At 42.6% G+C, this 19,151-nt stretch overlaps 1 long non-coding RNA gene across 4 annotated transcripts; it reads left to right on the top strand.

The window, feature by feature from the left end:
• The first annotated feature begins 14,175 nt into the window (after nt 1-14,175).
• On the top strand, nt 14,176-17,493 carry LOC148638626 (uncharacterized). Of its 4 annotated transcripts, none has more exons than XR_015930968.1 (3): nt 14,176-14,322; nt 15,289-16,394; nt 16,749-17,493. It is a non-coding gene; the product is annotated as an uncharacterized LOC148638626 (long non-coding RNA). The 4 variants fall into 4 exon arrangements; XR_015930967.1 differs by having other exon boundaries at nt 14,183-14,322; nt 15,289-15,663; nt 16,081-17,493; XR_015930969.1 differs by having other exon boundaries at nt 14,185-14,322; nt 15,289-15,663; nt 16,231-17,493.
• Nucleotides 17,494-19,151: the final 1,658 nt, after the last annotated feature.

Below are 19,151 nucleotides of genomic sequence, written 5' to 3'. Positions count from 1 at the left end.
CAATACCAAAATACCATTATGGTTACTCAGAAAGACTTCAGTCCTAACAAATAGTACCAGTGGACTGCAGTTTTTACTGTTGACACTACAGTCATGCCTGCAAAGTCACGTCAGCACTTGTGTTTCCAGGCTTTCAGTGTACCCAAAAGATGTTACGGCCCAGTGTTTGTAATAAAAGATGAGTTTTAACGCCCTGATGAATACTATTTCCTGAAGAACTTAACTCACCTGGCTTATTTCCTGGATGAACACACCCCTTTGCAAGCACGTGTTGCATCTCTGTGCACAGGCCGGGACTCGAATGATCAATCCTAGAAGCAGGAATATTATCCTGGAAATGAAGGGAATACTGTGGAATTTGAACACCCGTCGCTATGTGATGGCTTGTTTCACAATAAACAAATTGATCAAGAAAACAGCAGAATTCAAATTTGAAGTCACAGGCTGACATGAAAATGGACTAATTGGCAACACAGTTGGGCACAGAATTCTGGGACTAGATCTGAGCTCTCCAGGGCCTTTATCAAGTGTGCCTCCAGGAACATTCTTGCCAAAGGACTGAGACTGTACATGCAGTGAAGCCATAGAGTAGCAGGCATTTATATTGTTATTTAACAGACATTCAGAAGGAGATCAAGTTACAGTGTCGCACTTCAACTCCCCCACATATAAACACAATGCTGCACACATTGTTTCTAGCTCCCTCCACCCCATCTTCACTCTTGCAGCTGCCTCCCTGGCTCATTCCTCATAAGTGAGAGGGGGTTGTGTCATCACAGTCATTTCCTCAACCAGGCAAGTTAATGCCAAAGTGTTAAGCACAGTATTTCTTTATAGTCCTTGGTTCATTTTGTCATTATAACAATTTGACTGCACTACTGAAATATCTGCTTGCTGTAGGCGGGTTTGTTCTGGGGCTGCTTTGTGTGAGAAGCGTGGCTAGGGTGTGGTTAAGGGATGTGTGAGTAAGGAATCCCAGATGAGGCAGATCGTTGTTCCACGAAATGTCATGGGCTCTGTACAGATCTAATGCTCTTACTCCAAGTAGTTTATTGGTGAACCCCTAATGGCAAAATCTGAAATTATATGGACATTTTCAATGCTGATCTGTGCATATACTGTAAATTGTAATTAAAATAGTGGCCTGAGCTGGAGATTGTGAGGTCACAGAACTCACATTTACAAATCTGAGCACCCCAAGCGATGACTGAATCATTAGTGATCATTCTTTTACAGTGGGGACTTAAATGCATATTACAATACTGGGTTAAAAAAACTGAGATATGTGCGAGAACCATTTCATTGATATTTTGAAAATAGTGCTTCTTAGCGGAAAGCTCTTTTCCCCTCCAAAAGATTCTCGAAACAACCTGACCTGAAGGTAACGACCCATTGTAACCAATATCTGTTAAGAGTATTGGAGTGTTTGGAAAATCTGGGCTTTCTGTGCCTCCTGTAACAGATTAAATACCTCAATGAGAAGCAGATGAAGTCTTGTTTGTGCAAAACTTCAAAACTTGACTCTGTCACACAGAAAGGTCAGTGCTGCTGGAAGGGTGGAGCGTTTCTGTAATGCTTTACCCCGTAGATGAGTGATGAACACACAATCAGAATTTCCAATGGCAAGAATAACTCACCGTTTTTCAATCCGGTGATATTTTGCTTTGCTGTTTTCTTTTATTTCTTTCCAAAACAAACAACCTCTCTACTGGAAATGTCACGCAGGGGTAAGGCTTATTTACTTAACTTTTACCCAACTACTTCTTGGTCTTGCAGCCCAACTGAATGAGCAAATGGTGCTGCCTGTCAAGTCCAATCAGTCATACAGTACAAGAGTAGAAACAAAGAGCTCTTGCCAGACTGGTCACGCGTGAGAAGTATCTCACTGCAGGAACACACTGTAAAAAAAAATCAAATCATATGCCCTTAGTTGTGCTGTGAATAGAACTTTTTTCCAATTTCCATGATGTGAGGCACATTTGTACATTTTTAACAAACCATCTAATTTTTCTGCTCATTTGCATTCTGGCTCGTTCTGGTGAAAGTGAGTTGGACACCTCAGGGTGGAGTCCGTGTCGTGTTGGAGACAGACACAGATCCCCATGCTTCTGCACGTACAGGACAGGTTCTTATTCCTGAGCACCGAAAAGGAAACAAGGGGATTCCTCTCCATAGTCTATCCGGGAAAGCCTAGTCATTCCAGTAATCCATTTACTTCCTTTCCCTCTGTTCCACTTCCGAGCAGACTGTGAAGGTGTATTGAGTGGGTAGAGGAGAGTGGAACCAAGAGCTGCTGAACCAGAGAGAGAGGCTTTGGCATTAAGCTCTAGCCAAGTCCCCATTGAACCTCGACCTTCCCAACATCCTTAGGAGGTTAAAGGATGGTGATGCTTTATCATTCATTTATTTAGCACTCCGTAACTGACTTACACTAATCACAGTTTGTATAATCAAGCATTACAATCGATTAGAGAGCTGCAACCATGTTACAGAGTGCAGGTATAGAGAGGCTTATTGGAAGCAGGTTTTACACCCTTATAAATACAGAAAATATAGCATATTCAACATATTATACCCTGGTCTCTTCCAACGACTATTCAAATTCCCAGACTCAAGGGCCAGCCTTTAGGTCTGTTGTTTTCTGTGCACATCCGCTGGGAACTTCCAGATCAAAAAGTTTTTTTTTTAAAAACTCAAGTTCTGAACACACACAATATGTTGGGGCACTGGCAGATGGGGACAACCTTGGTAACCTTCTTGGTCAGAAGGAGGTAAGAGGATTCCATTCTGAGAGAGCTGTACTGTTTCCATTGAATCCAATAAGACACGTCTGTGCTGGAGTGCTGGAAAAACGTTTTTACTAGAGGATCTCTGGGCTGTCTTCACTTGCTGAGAGGAGGACAGTGATTGGGGGGGGGGGGGCACTTCCTACACAACATAGTAGTGATTTCCTATGTGTCTGCTCTGCGGAGGAGGTCGACAATTCCTGCCTAACCCCCATGTCCGCTCCCTCTCCACAGCTGCCTGATCGCTATGATATTCCCGAACAATAGGCAGGGGACCCAGCTTACAGGAACAGATGTTTTATTTTTAGAGTTCAAGAGACCCACATGAGTTAGGGAGAAGGAGGAAAAAAATCTTTTTTTTCTATATATGGTCAGGAAGGGCAGTGTTTGAAAGAAGGCATATGGTTATTATTACACTAATAGATTTTCAGGATTTATACCTTAAATAAAGATAAAAGTGCAAATGATTTGTTTGCTGTAACAGGACAGCTTCTTCCAAGATATACAGACCTGTGCAGAAGTGAACAATTACTGGCTTCTAACTTGCACAACTCTCTGCTGGAAAAATACAACTAGTGCACGAATGTTTCAGAAAACCTGATACACTATGTGTACTTGGAGAGGTTGTGGTATTTGAGGTTTTCTGCTGAAAGCACACTGAAATCTGGAAAATGTTCCCTTGCAGATCTTAAAGAGACAGGTTTCTCTCTAGTTTGGTCTGCAGTATTCACAATCACATCAGTGCATGCACTGCTAGTTCACAACAACACAGACTGGTGAAACTGGGTGAGGTATTGTTAATTTGGGGTTAAATATCTTGATGCGATTAATAATGACACAAGAGGTCTAGGAGTTTGTATGTTTGTATGCTCCAGCTTCCTCCCACAGTCCAAAGACATCGTGGTAGGTTAATTGGCTTCTGGGAAAACTGACCTTGGTTGAGTGTGTCTGTGTCTATTTGGCCTGTGATGGACTGGCGTCCTGTCCAGGGCGTATCTTGCCTTGCACCTGTTGTTTGCCAGGTTAGGATCTGGCTTCCACAGTGATCCTGTACTGGATAAAGTGGTTTAGAAAGTTAATTGATGGATGTGACAGGTGAGAAGCATCAAACAGTTTATCTGAACAAAATCCATTTTTCACAGCAAAAAATATATGAACATGTACAACTGGAGTTTTAAATAGAAGTTCAGAAGGAGATCAAACCCTAGTATCACCCATTTCTGCCTACCTACATATAAAAACCATAATTTTTGCATGTTTCATTTTCAGTACAAGCACTGATAAGGAGACTTTTCATTAGATGACATGTATCTGTTTTGCAATTGATTTTGCAACAGTTAGTACATGTTTTGAGCAATATAGTTCCGATATTTGTGCTGACTGTTCTGAAAATGTTAACAAGGTTTCTAGAAGCATTCAAGCAAATGAGAAAAACTGTTCCTCCATGTAAATGTATAGGGTTCCAGTGAAGCAGAATTTCCTCTTTAAGATCTAGACCAAACTAGAGTTCTTCTTTTTCAGTTGCAGTTTTATTTTAGTTGTGCAGAGTGTAACAGGAGATGATGAGATGATGTTCTTCTGGGACAGGACTGCTTTCGCCCATGCCAGCTAGTTGCTAGCTGTGTGTTAGTGCGAGAGGGTGTGTGTATGCGTGAGTATTTTCTGAGAGAGTGTGTTTGTGTGTGAGAAAGGGAGGTTGTGCGATTGTGTGACGGAGAGTGCTTGTGTATAATAAAGTGTGTGTTTTTGTGAGAAAAAGAGTGTGTGCATTTGTGTGTGTGAGAAAGAGTATGTGTGTGTGTGCTGAAGGAACTTCTCTACAGTATATATCAATGGCAAATGGTGGCCTGGGCTGTTGTCATGGACTGGAAACAGCACATAACGGACATCCTCTCCAGACTCCTGTCCTCAGCTCTATTATGATATTTCCAGTCTTCCCCTAGTCTGCCTCCTGTTTGCTCCAATACATATGAAATATAGATCTGCAAAGAAATACAATGCCCAGCCAGTTTACAAACACTGTAAACACGACCCTTGGGGCAACACACTAACATAATAATACAGGGAACATCATATTAACACAACAACCTTTACTTTCATATCTTATTCCATGACTTCTCTATCAGTGGGATCAAATGTTAAAAAAAAATGCTAAAATGATTACACATGATTCAACACATACCAATTTCAGATGCATTTCATACAATATTTTTTTAATCTAAAATAAAATTGTAAAAAAACTTAAATCTAACAAACAGCCAGCAGCCATATCACCCTGCAACTGGCAGCCCACTGAAGCTCAGCAGGGGTGAGCCTGGTCAGTATCTGCATGGGAGACCTCGTGGGAAAACTAAGGTTGTGACTAGAAATGGTGTGAGTGGGGCCAGTAGGGGGCGCTCACCCTGCAGTCTATATGGGTCCTAATGCCCCAGTATAGTGACAGGGACACTATACTGTAAAAAGGTCCAATCCTTTGGATGAGACATACTGTAAAACCAAGGTCCTGACTCTCTGTGGTCAAATTCCAGGGAGTTTCTCAAACAGATTAGAGGTGTTACCCTGGTGTCCTGGCCAAATTTCCCATTGACCTTTGCCAATCATGGCCTCCTAATAATTTCCCTCTATGAACTGGCTTCATCACTTTGTTCTTCCCCACTGAGAGCTGGTGTGTGGGGAGCGTACTGGTGCTCTTTGGCTGCCGTCGCATCAATCGTTCATTCAATTCAGGTTTGTGGGGGAGCCAGAGCCTATTCCAGGAAGCAATGGGCTCAAGGTTGGATACACTCTGGATGGGACACCAGTCCATCGCAGGTCACATACAGACACAAACACGCACACACTCACACCAGGGTCAGGGTCAGGGTCAGTTCAGGGTCAGAAGCCAGTTAACCTGCCAGTATGTCTTTGGACTGTGGGAGGAAAGCAGAGCACCCAGAGAAAACCCAGGTAAACATGGGGAGCACATGGAAACTCTACACAGACAGGACCCCAAGAATTGAACCCAGGGCCCCAGCACTGCAAGGCAGCAATGCTTAAAACTGCACCACCATGATGCCCGTATTTTAACCCATAGCAATAAAACAGTTTGATTAATATTAAGATTAACTCATATAGGGAGAGTTCACAGGCCTTAGACAAAAGAATTTGGTATTTGCAACATTCGCAGAAGTTTATACAACTGAATGTTTAAAGTTTCTGTCTGAAGATAATGCACTAGTGCTCCTTTAAATAATGCTTTCAAAAGAGCAGAACTATTATTTTAACCTTAGGCATGACAATCTGGCTAATGCTATTCAGTCTCTTACAGATGCAGCATTACCCAGCCTGTGGTTAAGTGCAATGTGAATGAGGCTTTTACTTTAGCCACTGTTCGTACAACCTGAGGTTTGTGTCACCTAAATACTCCCCCCTCCCTCCACACCCACACACCGTGGAGTGTGGAGGTTGCATGAGTGACTCGAGGAAGGCCTTCCATCCCGATGCAACAGGAAAATGAAAGAGAAGAAACAAATCCATTGAAGTCTTTACACCACCAGCACCTCAGCAAGGTTTACTATCATTTCAAATTGGGTTCAAAGTGAACTGTTATGAAGTGAGACGACTGCAATCCAAACGTCTGCTCTTTATTCTTTCACCAGCCCCCAAGGGTGTGTGTCCTACATTCTGGGATTATAGTAAGTGTCATAATGTTTAGTAGCCCTTTAAGATTGTGGCTGGCACGCTGTAATCCTATCTCCCACTAGACAGTGTGTGAATGTTTCTGTATCTGCTCTGACTCCAAGCAGTCGGTAATACGCAGTCACCCATCCCCTGCACAAGGCTTAGTTTTCGTCAGTGCTCTGGTTTCTTAAATCTCCCCCTGTCATCACAACCGGCATACATACATCACACAAAGTGCTTCTCTGGGAAACAGCTCAGACGCACTGCAGAGCAGCCTGATTCATTCGAAATTTTACAAGTTGTGGTCTGTTGTATAAACTGAGACCAGGTGCTGGATGCTTCATTCTTTATTACCTTGAGAAGATTTTCACAGACAGACATGCACAATGCTACATGATATTAAATGTGTGTCTTTTAAGCTGCAATAGTACAATCAGTGCTGTTAAAAAAAGAGAAATTAATCAAGCTGCTATACAAAGCAATTTGCTATACTTGTAATTTTTTGCTTATATTGCTTATATTATATTACTTGTGTGATATTGACATTGGTTGAATTCTAACCTTTTTTCTATGCCTCTGCAGACTACACAACATTACAATCATTGTTTTTACAATTTGGCAATTGTGTTGGAGCTATGTCACCTTGGATAAAGGGAAAAATAAACAAATTAATAATTAATCTGCAAGCAATAAATCATTAATTCACCTAATTACTTTTTTCCAGCCATGTTAAGAGGAATCCTATTGCGGTTACCATCTTGCAGGATTTAACAGTATCTTTAGAATTATCACATGATTATAATTCAGAAACTCCACTCTCGCAGATCTGGCCTTATCAGTCCTGCTACTGTTTAACTTGGCATTGTGGGATTGGGCAGCAGTGCCTTTCAGTCACAGCTCCACATGCTGCGAACTATTAATGACTGTATCAGAGCAAAGATCAGCTGCTCCCGGGTGTGAAAGCCAGGTTATTCAATAACTGGCCCCAAAGTGCAGTAAGTTAAAGTACAGTCTCAATCAGCAGCATTATCCTCACTCCCGTTGGCATTATTCAGAGATCATTTACCACATTTGCACTTTTTTATTGTGAAAGCATCACTGAATGTCGCCAAACCCCAGCTGTGCTAGTGCAATCTTGCTTTTCCAGGAAGGAAGGAGAATGTCAGTCATATTTTGATCATTTGCGCTGCATTTTTGTTGAAAGTTTTGGTTTGCGTGAGGGAAATCTTGACTTTAATTAATGCCTGAATTCAAAGGCTGTTACTTTTTCTTTAATGCAAGTTAGAAATGGAAGCAAAAAGTAAAAAGGACATGTGGTGCTACTCATCTTTGAAAACACAGTTTAGTTGTGTGGGTGTGACAAAGGGCTGTGCTAGGCCCTTCTTGCATGGTCTTTGTGGTTTGTCACAGGACATTTGTGCATAGTTTTTTTTAAGTATCTATTGCTGTGTTATTTCTGTATTATTGTATTTTGTTGTCTTACCTGTTGTGGATCCACAGTGTTCTCTTGCACCTGTCTGTTCCACCATCTTGTATCAGATTACAGAGCCTGTAACTTACCCCTTAAAATGGAGGTTCACCTGTCCATCAGGAGGACTAGGGGTGGGGCTTATAGTATATGACATGGCCTACGTGGGGTATTGGTTGTTAAGTTTTGTTTTGTCCTGCTGTTTTTTTGGTTGCACTTTTTGGGGTCCCTTATTAAATCTGCATTTATGTTGTTTCCTTTACTTGGTGTTGCAGTGTGTTTTGGGCTGATTACTCATGCGTTATATACCATGCTGCTATTTTAGAGATTTACATTCCTTAGGGCTGCAGTTAGCATTACACTGTAGTGTTTTAAAGTCAGTACAGAGGGCTTTGCTGCTGTTGCATCATTGGGTTGCTCCCATTGAAAGCAATCTGATAGTCTTTTCTGTCATTGATATATTGCGACACATTGAAATCATTAGCATATTTGACTATTCAATTTACAGATATGAGGACACAGGAAACCTTGTTCTCAATTGAGCTGTAATTGCAACAGATAAACTAGACGCTATTGGACTTAAATCCAAGCATGTGCACTGTGAAAAAGCTTGTTTCTGACAAAGCAAAACTGATATTTCCTCAGTGGGTCATGTTACAACATGAGATGGTTCTTTATATCGTCAATTTTCAAACTGCTTTGTCCAATCTGGGGCCGCAGGGGAACGAGAGCCTGTTGTCAATGCAATGGGTGCACATGAGGAGAACATACAAACTCCATGCAGACAGCACCCTAGGAACTGAACCAAGCGTCCAGCACTGCAAGAGCAATGCCAACCATTGCATCACTGTGCCACCCACATCTGTTATCTTCTGACCTGGAATTAAATCGTGAAAAAGTGTTTCATGATGTCCAATTAAAAAAAAAGAATCGAATTCTTTCACCCATCAGGCCATGAGAACGACTGCTCCTTCTTGGATGCAGCGGATTACATGCATGAGGGTCTCGGGAACACACTGGGGGATCTGGAAGAAGCTTCTTCCCTAGGAGACTGGATCGGGACGAATGTTACAGTCTGGGCAAAGCAAACATTTGCCCTGTATCCAAAGTAGTCAGGCTTTTTGGCCTCCTTTCATTTTAAACCTTCTAGTCCTCTCATGTGTCACTGACCTCCAGAGGCAATTTCCGCCTGGATTGGTGTCTCCAGTATAGATACAGTATATCAGTAAGACAGTGTCATAAGTATAGATAGATCAGTAAGTATAGACAGTAGAGGTCTGGTTTAGGGTTTGAATTGACACCCACCTCCCTTTTAAGAGGAAAAGCAACACCCAAGAGTTAAATGCTTAGTTGAGCAGGAAGGCTGGGAACCCCCTGCAGAGTGAGGAGTGACCCAGGTGGAGGCAGACCGGGGGAGGGCTGGAAAAGACATTGTTGTTGTTTTTTTTACTGTAGGGAAGGACATCTGGAATGATCTCACAAGTGAAGAGTGAACTTGCCTGCAACACAATTTCTAACGTTGAATAAGAAATTCCAGAATGTGGCTGGCTGACTTATAAAAAATAAATCGTAACTAAATGTAATGCATTACAAAGAACTGCAAGGAATTCTAAGCAAAAAAAAACCCCGAAAGGCAGGATGGCTTTCATTTGCGCTTTATGGCGCACAAGACAAATTTCCTGGCAAAAAAAAAACAACCTTGTCGTTTCATCGGAGGGCTTGGCGGATCACCCTGGATATTTGAAAAAGATGTTTATTCACGCTGCCACATAGGGTTAGGCTCGTAAAAGTCACAGGGGGAAAGAGGAAGCCAATACATGGGTGAAATTCGCGAAGTAATTATCGCTGTGTGCATCCAGACAGATACTCCAAACATGACGACCCGATGACAGCAAAGACAAAGCAAAGAAGTAATGATGTGTGAGGGAGAAGAAACAGCCTCCACCAGGAAACAGCCAGAGCCCACTCTCATGTCACTGAAAGGTACTTGCACTTTAAAGACAGACTGAGAGAATGTAGGTTCCCGCAGTTCAAGAGCAGTCTGTCCCTCTGGCTATATTTAGATCTAAAACACAACATAAATCTCCCCTCAGAATCAGACTGGATCTGGTTACTTATTTCTGTGCTGGATGCAGAGTGTGATTGCCAACAGTTACAAACTAGATGCATAATATTAATTAAACCCCCCTTCAAGGGAGAGGGGATATGTATTCTGAGAATTTTCTCTCAGTACAAATGACCTGAATTGTTTAACCATTCTCAGTTAACAGAAAAATCCATAAAAACATAACCTGTAAATTTGTTCTGGGCATCTGTTGTTCTATGTGGAGCTTAGGCTTCAAAATAGGGAGGCTAACTAGTTTGTCAATTAATTACGAAGTTTCTGCCTTATTTTGGAAAGAAGTTTACTAGCTTGGCTCTCGGTGCTTTTTAAAAAAAACATAAACAAAGCTGTGAATAAGCTGAGCACTTTGCTCTCAAGCTATGTCATAAACACTGACTTTCAGTAAGAAAAACAGGCTTTGATTTTAAGAAAACACAAAGAAAAGATCAAGGCTTCCTAAAAGCTCGCTTGTTGTTCCTATGTTTAGGAAAAAAAAATGAAAGTTTTGATAGTGCTATACTAGTAGTGTTGAGTTTGACGGAACCTTCCAGAAATACATCCAGCTAAACTTGTGAAAAAAAAACTAATATTATTTTAAGATTAAACAAACCTATATTTTCTTCACCAAACAAGGACTTTTATTTACAATTAAAAATGCAAAGATGTCGTTCAACATCCCAAATAAATCCTTGTGCCAATAACAGCAAAGTTCAAAGTATCTAAACTTTTGTTTGTGCTTCTTGCATTTCAATCCTATTATCAAACAAGGATTAAAAACCATGTGTTCTGTACCCATTCAGGGTTGCGTCCGTCTGAATGCCCAACAGAGATGAGGCTCGATGGACTGACGTTGGTAAAAAACCCGAACCATATGGTGGAAGGCAGCCATCTCACAACCTTCTTACTGTGAGAAAAAAGAAACTTTTGGACCTAGCCAGTTCTGTTGCATAACTTGTTTCTTTTTTCACAGTAAAAATCTGTGTTTGCCAATGCGATTCCGGGCCACACTTCAGCCAAAATAAAGAGCTGGAGAGCCTCACAGCTTCTCTGATCTCTCCAGTTAACACCCTTCAGAGACTACACAAGACCATATGAATGTCGCAAAAGGAGCGCCAGGCATTTGGCCCCTTCCTGCTTGTTTGTTTGCTAGTTGCTTGATGATCTGAGGACCTAGTTCTCTGTTGAAGGCTCTCAGGGAAAGGGCTTCAATGCCTTGGTTTCCCAGCTTGTTCCAGACACCCACCACCTTCTCTTCATTTTGAATACTTGGATCAAGTCCTGTCTCAACCTCTGCTCTGCTCCAGGCTGAAGTGAGGTGGCTCCTTTTAAACCTGGGTGTCACGAAGTGTTCCTTCGGGACCCTATGCAGACAGCACAATCCGGAGAGGAGTGAGGAAAACACGGGGGGAAAAGCACGCAAAGGGGCTGGAAGGAAAACTTATTCCGGAGAAGGGTCGGGGGAATAAAAAGGGGGTCACGGGACCAGATGCTCCAGTCCTGGACCCAGAAGGTCAGGACGCCGTTGTGAAGCTGATGCCATCGAGTCGCTCGTGGACTCACTGGAAGGCAGCTTCTGGGTGTCCATCTTCCAAAGCTGAGCCCAGATTGGCAGGAACGTCTGGCTTTTATAGGATGGGGGGCAGGAACAGGAGGCAGGTGCAGGAGATAAACACTAAACAAGGAAGGGCTGGAGCGTCCTTAAGAGGGGTTTACGAGCGTGACACTGGGATTATCCTGCTTGCTCAGGGCTACTTTCTTAGCACACAGGAGGCCCACCTGGGCTGTCAGTGTAGACACTAGTTGTTTTTGTCTTGTTTTGTGTTGGGGTGGGATGCTTCTCTCATCCCAGTGAGGTGTCATCTGTGTTTTGGAGTGCGCTGGGAGGGGGGTTCCACCTGTGCCACCTGGTTTCTCGGGGGTCAGCGTCTTGCGAAAAGGGACCAGGTGACTTTGCTTTGATGTAACAGCTGATAAAGCAGCATTTTATTACCTTTGCCAATTTTGTTCCCTGGCGTTTCACGTGCACAGACTCGCAAAATAAGAGCTCCATCTTGCTGGGGTGAGAGATGCTACAGAAAGAAAACTCAGGACAGGCCTGAGGGAAGAAAAGTGTCCTTTCAACGGGAAAAGAAAAACCTCCAGCCCCAGACCTGTCCACCTTTGGTTGAATTAGATTAGTTCATTCTTGTTTTGTGTGTGAGTGGATATAATTTCCACTATACCAAGAGTGTAATTAATAGGAAAGGAAAAATTAGAAATTGCTTGGCTTGTTTCCATTATTTTTGGTATTATTACACCATTATGGCATTATTTTGACATGATTACACTAAGGCAGTGGTTCCCAACCAGGGGTTCGTGAGATTGTGATGGAAACATCAATGTCAAATTAAATAGTCCTATTAATAAATAAAAATGTAATAATAAGAATAAGAAAAACAGTAGTAATATTAATATTTTACAAAGTGAAAAGAATCATGTTAAGAGGGTTGCTGTAGCATTTATCTACATTTATTGAAAAGTTTGATTTAGTTAAAATCTCAAGGGAGTCCTTCAGGCAAATAATTTAGGTTGAAGGGGTTCAGCTGACAAAAAAAACCTTGGGAATCCCCGCACTAAGGGAACATTATAGACCATTAAGACATGTTTGCCTCTATCAAACCTGTATCCTTTAAAACCAGAGCATTTCTGAGTGGATCTCATTTATTTTTTATGTGTAAGGGTATACTCAATGAATAGACAGGTAGTGAAAAATGTCACATTTCATTTTCCATTCCATGCTGCAATGTGCCAGTTCAGGCTTCTTCAGAGGTAACAGGCCCGTCAACAAATCCTTAGCTCTGGCCTAGTTGGTTGCCAGGTTACACCAATTCCAAAAGCAACAGGCTTCTAGGAACAAGGCTGAAAACACAGCTGTGAGGTTCAATTATTACCCTCAGCTCTGGTGGGGCAAGCAAATCAATAAAGACCTGATAAACGAGTCTGATAAATGCTGTGTATGGTCACTATGGCAAAATATCAGTAGTTTGTATTAAATGTTTACACTACACTTTGGATGTTTTTGTAGACATGGTTTCCAATACTTTGCACCCTACATTACTATATATTTTTAACTTCGCTGGATTTCACTACACTTTACTCATGATTTACAACGTTCTGGCTCAGAAAATCTTTACACGGCTTTATAGCTTTAATGTTTTGTGATCCACACTAATTCAGTTTTTGAGACAACAGACAGGTCTAAATACCTTTTCATCACATAGCTCTATTGTGGGACCGGTGTAAAAAAAATAAAGCCACTGGCTTGTTTTTAAAAACACTAAAGACAACAATAACTCAGACACCACCTAGTCATCTGATACTAATCCTTCTACAGAACTACAGACGCGTGTGTGGGGTTGATTGTGTCTGAATCGATGACAGCTGAAAGATTATCCATTGCAGAATCATATAGCTCTCTGAGACACAGAAAATAAGGACACATTATAAGACGCAGCGAAAGAAAAGCAGCACACAGACTAAACACCTGAGCTCGTGAGATTCTCAAGCTTGTGGGCCTGGCTCGGGCTGAGAGCTGTCAACTGTGTTTTAAGAGGCCACAACAACAGAAGGCTCTTCAAGGCAGCAACAGCTGTGGATGTTTTAAATAAGAAAGAGCTGCACCATCTTTGGGGAGCTGTCAGTGCACATCATTGCTGGCTGATTTAAGGCATCTCCGATGTCTCTCTGCTTAAGACAGCCCTGTCAAAAGACACTTTGTTTTACCATGCAAATGCAACTGGAGGTGGACTAGATAAAAATGACAGCGCCACAGTAATGATGCGTCTACTGTACTGTAGGGGAGATAGGAAATAACTTCATTAGTTAGAAGCCATAGCAGAGCTGGTTCAAGTGTACTGAGATAATGATTTATTGCATTATGAATGTCAACAAACCTGGGAAATCAGTTACATGAGCATATAACATCTGCTCAAACACTTGACATTGGTAAACCTGTAAGATGTTTTGATGTAACAGTTTATTTCTCACTGTATATTGGTAAAAGCACTAGTCTCTGGGTGATATTGCAATTAGATTACACAGAGAACAAATGCAAATTAAAGGAAAGGAATGCTGATGAAAAATGAAATCAACATTCTTCTGCACAAGTCTCTGTTTGTGTTACGCAGAGCTTTTTTTTTCTGCTGACAGTAGGCCGTGGGAAAGAGTCTTGCTGTGTAATAGCAGCTGTCTCTAAGATACCAGATGAACAAACACAGCCACCAGGGAGCTGGGATGGAGACAGACGTACAGAGGCTGGCTGATAGGTGAGTTTGTAGCTGGGTCCAGACAAGTCGAAGTTTGTATTCACTTCCAGGTAAACTATACACCGACATCAGGCGTGGGGTCCTTCAAGACAGGGGGACCAGCTTCGTCCACCATAGCAACACAAAGACAAGCACAGAGCAGAGCAGGCACAAACATCTTCACACACGTTCGTTGCTACTGTATGCTCCACTACTTTGGGAGTGGGGGGTTTATGCATCAATATTGGAAAGCTCCATAGCTGAGGTATCAATGGAAATACTAGCCATCCATATTATTCTGTGTGCAAAACTAGCTTTCCTACCCCTTCTGCTTTCAGATTTTGTACTAAAGAGATTCAGAAATCGTAATATGGAAACATGAGAAACATATGGGAGATTATTGTTTTTTTAAACCACACTTATTTGCTTATTGGACAGGGAAACCTAATTTAATTTTACAACAACAACAATAATAATAATAATAATCATGGACACTCCACTCAAAGCAATTTACAGGTAATGGGACTCCCTTCCACCACCAATGTGTAGCCCCACCTGGAGGATGGGACAGCAGCCAAAGTGTATAGATGGGGATTATTAGGGGGCTATGATTGGTAAAGGTCGGGGGACAGTGGGGTAACAGCCCTAGCATTTTCGAGAAACACCCTGACACCTTTCATGAACACGGAGAGTCAGGACCTCGGTTTTACGTCTCATCTGAGGGACAGTGCCTTTTTTAAGTTTATGAAAACGATTGTCCATCGTACCAGACATTGCATTGGCAATGGATTCCCTGCGTGCTGCATGCAGTGCAGAGGAGAAATCCTCACCTGTCATTAACTGCGCTTTGTCAGTGAAGTGTGTCATACTACCACCTTCCTCTTTCGGTGCTCGGTATGTGCTGTGTTTGCTGTTACATGGGTGAGAAAGTCCAGATGACATGACACGCAGTTCACCATATAACTGCAGCTATCTTCCTCCTCTCAGGCCTCCTGTGACAATCAAAAACACATGAATGAAACAGGTGAAGGTGAAGAGACTTGCGATTTTTATCTTCACGGCTTGGTCTTTGGTTCCTTTCGGAAAGGGTCTCTGGGCGATTGAAGGAAACAGGTTTCAGGAAGGCTGGCTAGAAACGTCTTGATGGGGATGAAGAGGAGAGGAGCCTGTCAGGGCAGGTCAGCGGTCGTCTGGATGACCCTGGGAAAGTCCGATTTGCTCGCTCCTGCTCCGTAATCACTCCAGACCCCTATGGAAAAGCGCCTGACCCGTGTTGGTTCAGGGGGGGCGGAGGGAACGTGATTCCTGTGGAAAACAAAAAAATCCCCTACGGCGATTTTTCGTGCGCACAGCTATTCACAGGTGACTGCTGCCGATTCTTTATCTCACCGTGTTTACAGTTAGACCAGCTCTTGTCCTAGTCAAGGCATAGTTTGTCTCTTGTGAAAAATGTGCTGGTAAGAAACAAATCAGAGCCTATTATTCTTATGGTTTTGCTCAGCCGGTGCTAGTATACTGTAAGCACAGCGAGCGTCACCAGGGTTTGTGTACAGGGAAACCCTCTGTTCAGTTCAAAAGTTGATTCAACAGCTCAGGGTTTTGGTGGTGTAACATTTACACCTCTGCCAAAGAGATAATGTGGTGAGGCTTTATTTGAAAGCAGTCTTATCTGCTTAACAACATAGCCTCATAGCCCCCACATACAGTGCTGTAATAACATTCATCATCTTTTAAAGGTGTAGACACAGTGGCACAGTGGTTAGCATTGCTGTCTTGCAGCTCTGGGGCCCTGGCATCAAATCTGGACCTGGGGTACTATCTTGGTGGAGTCTGCATGTTCCTGTGAGTGTCCAAAGACATGCTGGTAGGTTTATTGGCTTCTGGGAAATCCAGTCCTGGTGTGAATGTGCCTGTGTGTCTGCCCTACAGTGGCCTGGCATCCCATCCAGGGTGTATCCTGCCTTATGCCTGTTGCTTGCCAGGATTGGCTCCAGCTCCCCAGTGATCCTGATTTGGGAGAAGCAGTAAGAAAATGGACAGATGAATCTTTTAAAGGCATTTTGAAGGAGGACATAACAGTTTATACATTAATTGTAAGAAAAATACTAACTCATGTTTCTTATCCTAATTCTGTTTGCAGCTTGGACTGTAACACATGCTGTGCAGTCTGCTGTGGCAAACATTCTGCATTATTACTACCTATGTAGTAAATGTTTTGAGTTTTGAGTTTTGAGGTTTGGAACAGTTTTATCACAGTGTCAGACGTAGCCTCTGAAAGATGTTATGCCAGTTAGGGCCTGACAGGGCATGAGAAACAAAACTGGCCATAAAATGAAATTACTGCTGTGTTTGAGTCTGCCGCCATCTACTCTTGGGCTTTTGTCGCAGTTGGATTCCCTCTGTGCGTACAGCCTTGTGCAGAGCTCCTGTACATGTTTCTCCCTCAGCTGTCCTGCTTACTCGCAGAAACTGCTCCTAGATGTACCTGGCGGGGCTTCGCCGGCTGCCAGCTCGGGGGCGGTGTGTCGTTGTGAAAGTCCTGCTTTCTCTAAAGGCCGGAACCATCACTCTCCCCGCCCCCCCCCTCCTCGTTCTGCTCTTCCGGAGTTGGCCCACGTCTGTGGCTTCGTCCTCTGCAAGAGGAAATGAGAAAGCGTGACGAAGACCAGCTATCGACCGGAGCCCAAGAATAAAGGAAATAGGGAGTTACACCTGATGAAGGGGCCACAGGCTGTTGAGAAGGGTCAAGACGTCCTCCACAGAACCAGGCCGTCTCAAACTGGGTTGTCAAGGCACGCTTGGCTTGACCTTCACTCTACAGGGCTCTGCATGACTGGGCACCTCAGGACCAGTTCCTGCTCCTCACCTCACAACCTCCGTTCGTCCGCCAAGCTCGTTAACATACTATGGATGTCAGGGCCTTTTCCTGCTGTGCTCATAGGCTCTGGAAGTCTATCCCCAAGGAAATTAGAGAAGCATTCAAATCCAGACTCATAACCGCCTTCTTCAGAAAGGGTTTTACGTACAGGAATTGGTGTCTGTGTCTGGTCCTAAATAGCTAATCCCTTGTGTTTCCTGCTCATTTTGTTATCTCCTGTCTTCGTTGATGTTTTTTTTTTACTTTGCTGTAAAGTGGTTTGAGAAGATACTTTTAATGGCGCTATAGAAAATAAAGTTTCTTCCTCTCCTTATTGTTATTGTTGTTGTTATTATTGTAGGTAGGGTTGCTGACTGCCTTAGTTTGGCTTGAACTGTCTCTTCATTTACTGCAAGTGACAAACAGGAGTGATAAGGCTGGTCTTCTACTTTTGTTGTCACGAGATGACAACTCAGCAGAAGGCTGGTGAATGGCAACAAAAGTCATCCAATCAGTTACACAGTGTGTGCTCAAACAGCCAATAGCAACAGCACAGTATTCCTTTTATTTCGCACAAAGGTGCATTGTGAATTTTGCCTTGCTTTCTCTGAACAGTAGAATGTGGTTTATCTATTTTCTACTTAATATACTATTTAGAACTTGCCTAATAGCTGTTTGTGTTAAACCAGGAATTTAATATCACAAATATATCATATTATTATTAACAGTAGTATTAAAATATTGAGAAGATAACAATATTAAAAAGAAGGTTTGCGGAGTCTAACTGGATTGCGGTGAAGTCTGCTGAGGCCAACGTGAAAGAAAATTAAGGCACAAGTGCCACCTCGTGGCCAACTGTGATATTGCATGACTAAACAAGCATTGTAAGATCTATCAGGTCATTGCTATTTGTGAACCATCTACTTGTTGCCATTCCAGACTTAATATCACCTTGTCTTGGAGACTGTGCACGCAGGATTAAGTTTCAACTCTTAATGACCTTATCAATTCATAGATACATTTGAAAGTAATTGCTTGGTCCAGTACTGTACAGGGTCGCAGTGAGATACACTTGGCTGAGGGGTGACCTCCTGGCCAGAGGACGAGGAGGCTGGGACCCCCTGCAGACTGAGGAGTGAGCAAGGGGCAGCTGGGGTGGGAGGGAGAGAAGGGGATTATGCGCAATGTTTATAATCTTCAAGTGAGGAAATGACATCGGGAGTGATTACTAACTAGGACAGGAGGGGCCAGTTAAACTTGGTTGCTGTCATCCCTCCCGATCTTTTCATTTAACCTACTAGGGAATCAACCCACACGTCATGTTTTTGCCAGGTCTGTGCAAGGAAACCGGTGCAATGAGAGAAAACCCATGCAGAACATGCACACTGCCCACCGAAGTCCAGAATCAATCCCCAAGGCCAAAGAATTTTGAGGCAGAAGCACTATCCAACACACCACTGTTGTGCCATAAGCAACTCACAATTGGTTTATGAGTAATTAATATTTATAATATACAGTATCAGACATTAACCAGTTCAGCTTCTCCACACAGTCCAGAAATGGCTTAAAAAGCCAGCATTGCTCTCTGCTACATAATTTTGCTCTTAATTTAATCATTTAAATGTTCTGCATAATTTTGGGGCACGAAAAGGTGGCACATTTTAAGTTACTTAAAACATAGCAGTTAAATTTAAGACCCATTGCTGTTTAAGTGCTGAAACCAAATAATACCTCTAGTCAATGGAATTCTCAATTAAGGGGTCAACAGCCTAAAACTTATCCATTCGATTGAAATACAGCGTCCGAAAATCAAACGTTATTGTGGGAAGATGGAGACACCAGGACCAGGACAGGAAAGCTCTTAGGTTTTCTTAAAGAGGTTATCTTTAAGGTTATCTTAAAGCATGCAGCACAGGATGTTTTGCATGCCTGTTACATAACATAAAATGAAGACAGAAGAAATCTGCTCTGTATTTCTTAAATATAAAGCCAG

Source organism: Lepisosteus platostomus, chromosome 28 (genome assembly GCF_059453375.1).
Source record: "Lepisosteus platostomus isolate fLepPlt1 chromosome 28, fLepPlt1.hap1, whole genome shotgun sequence".
Classification (NCBI taxonomy): Eukaryota; Metazoa; Chordata; class Actinopteri; order Semionotiformes; family Lepisosteidae; genus Lepisosteus; species Lepisosteus platostomus.
The sequence above is the reverse complement of the archived record's forward strand: the minus strand, read 5'-3'. Positions and strand labels throughout refer to the sequence as shown.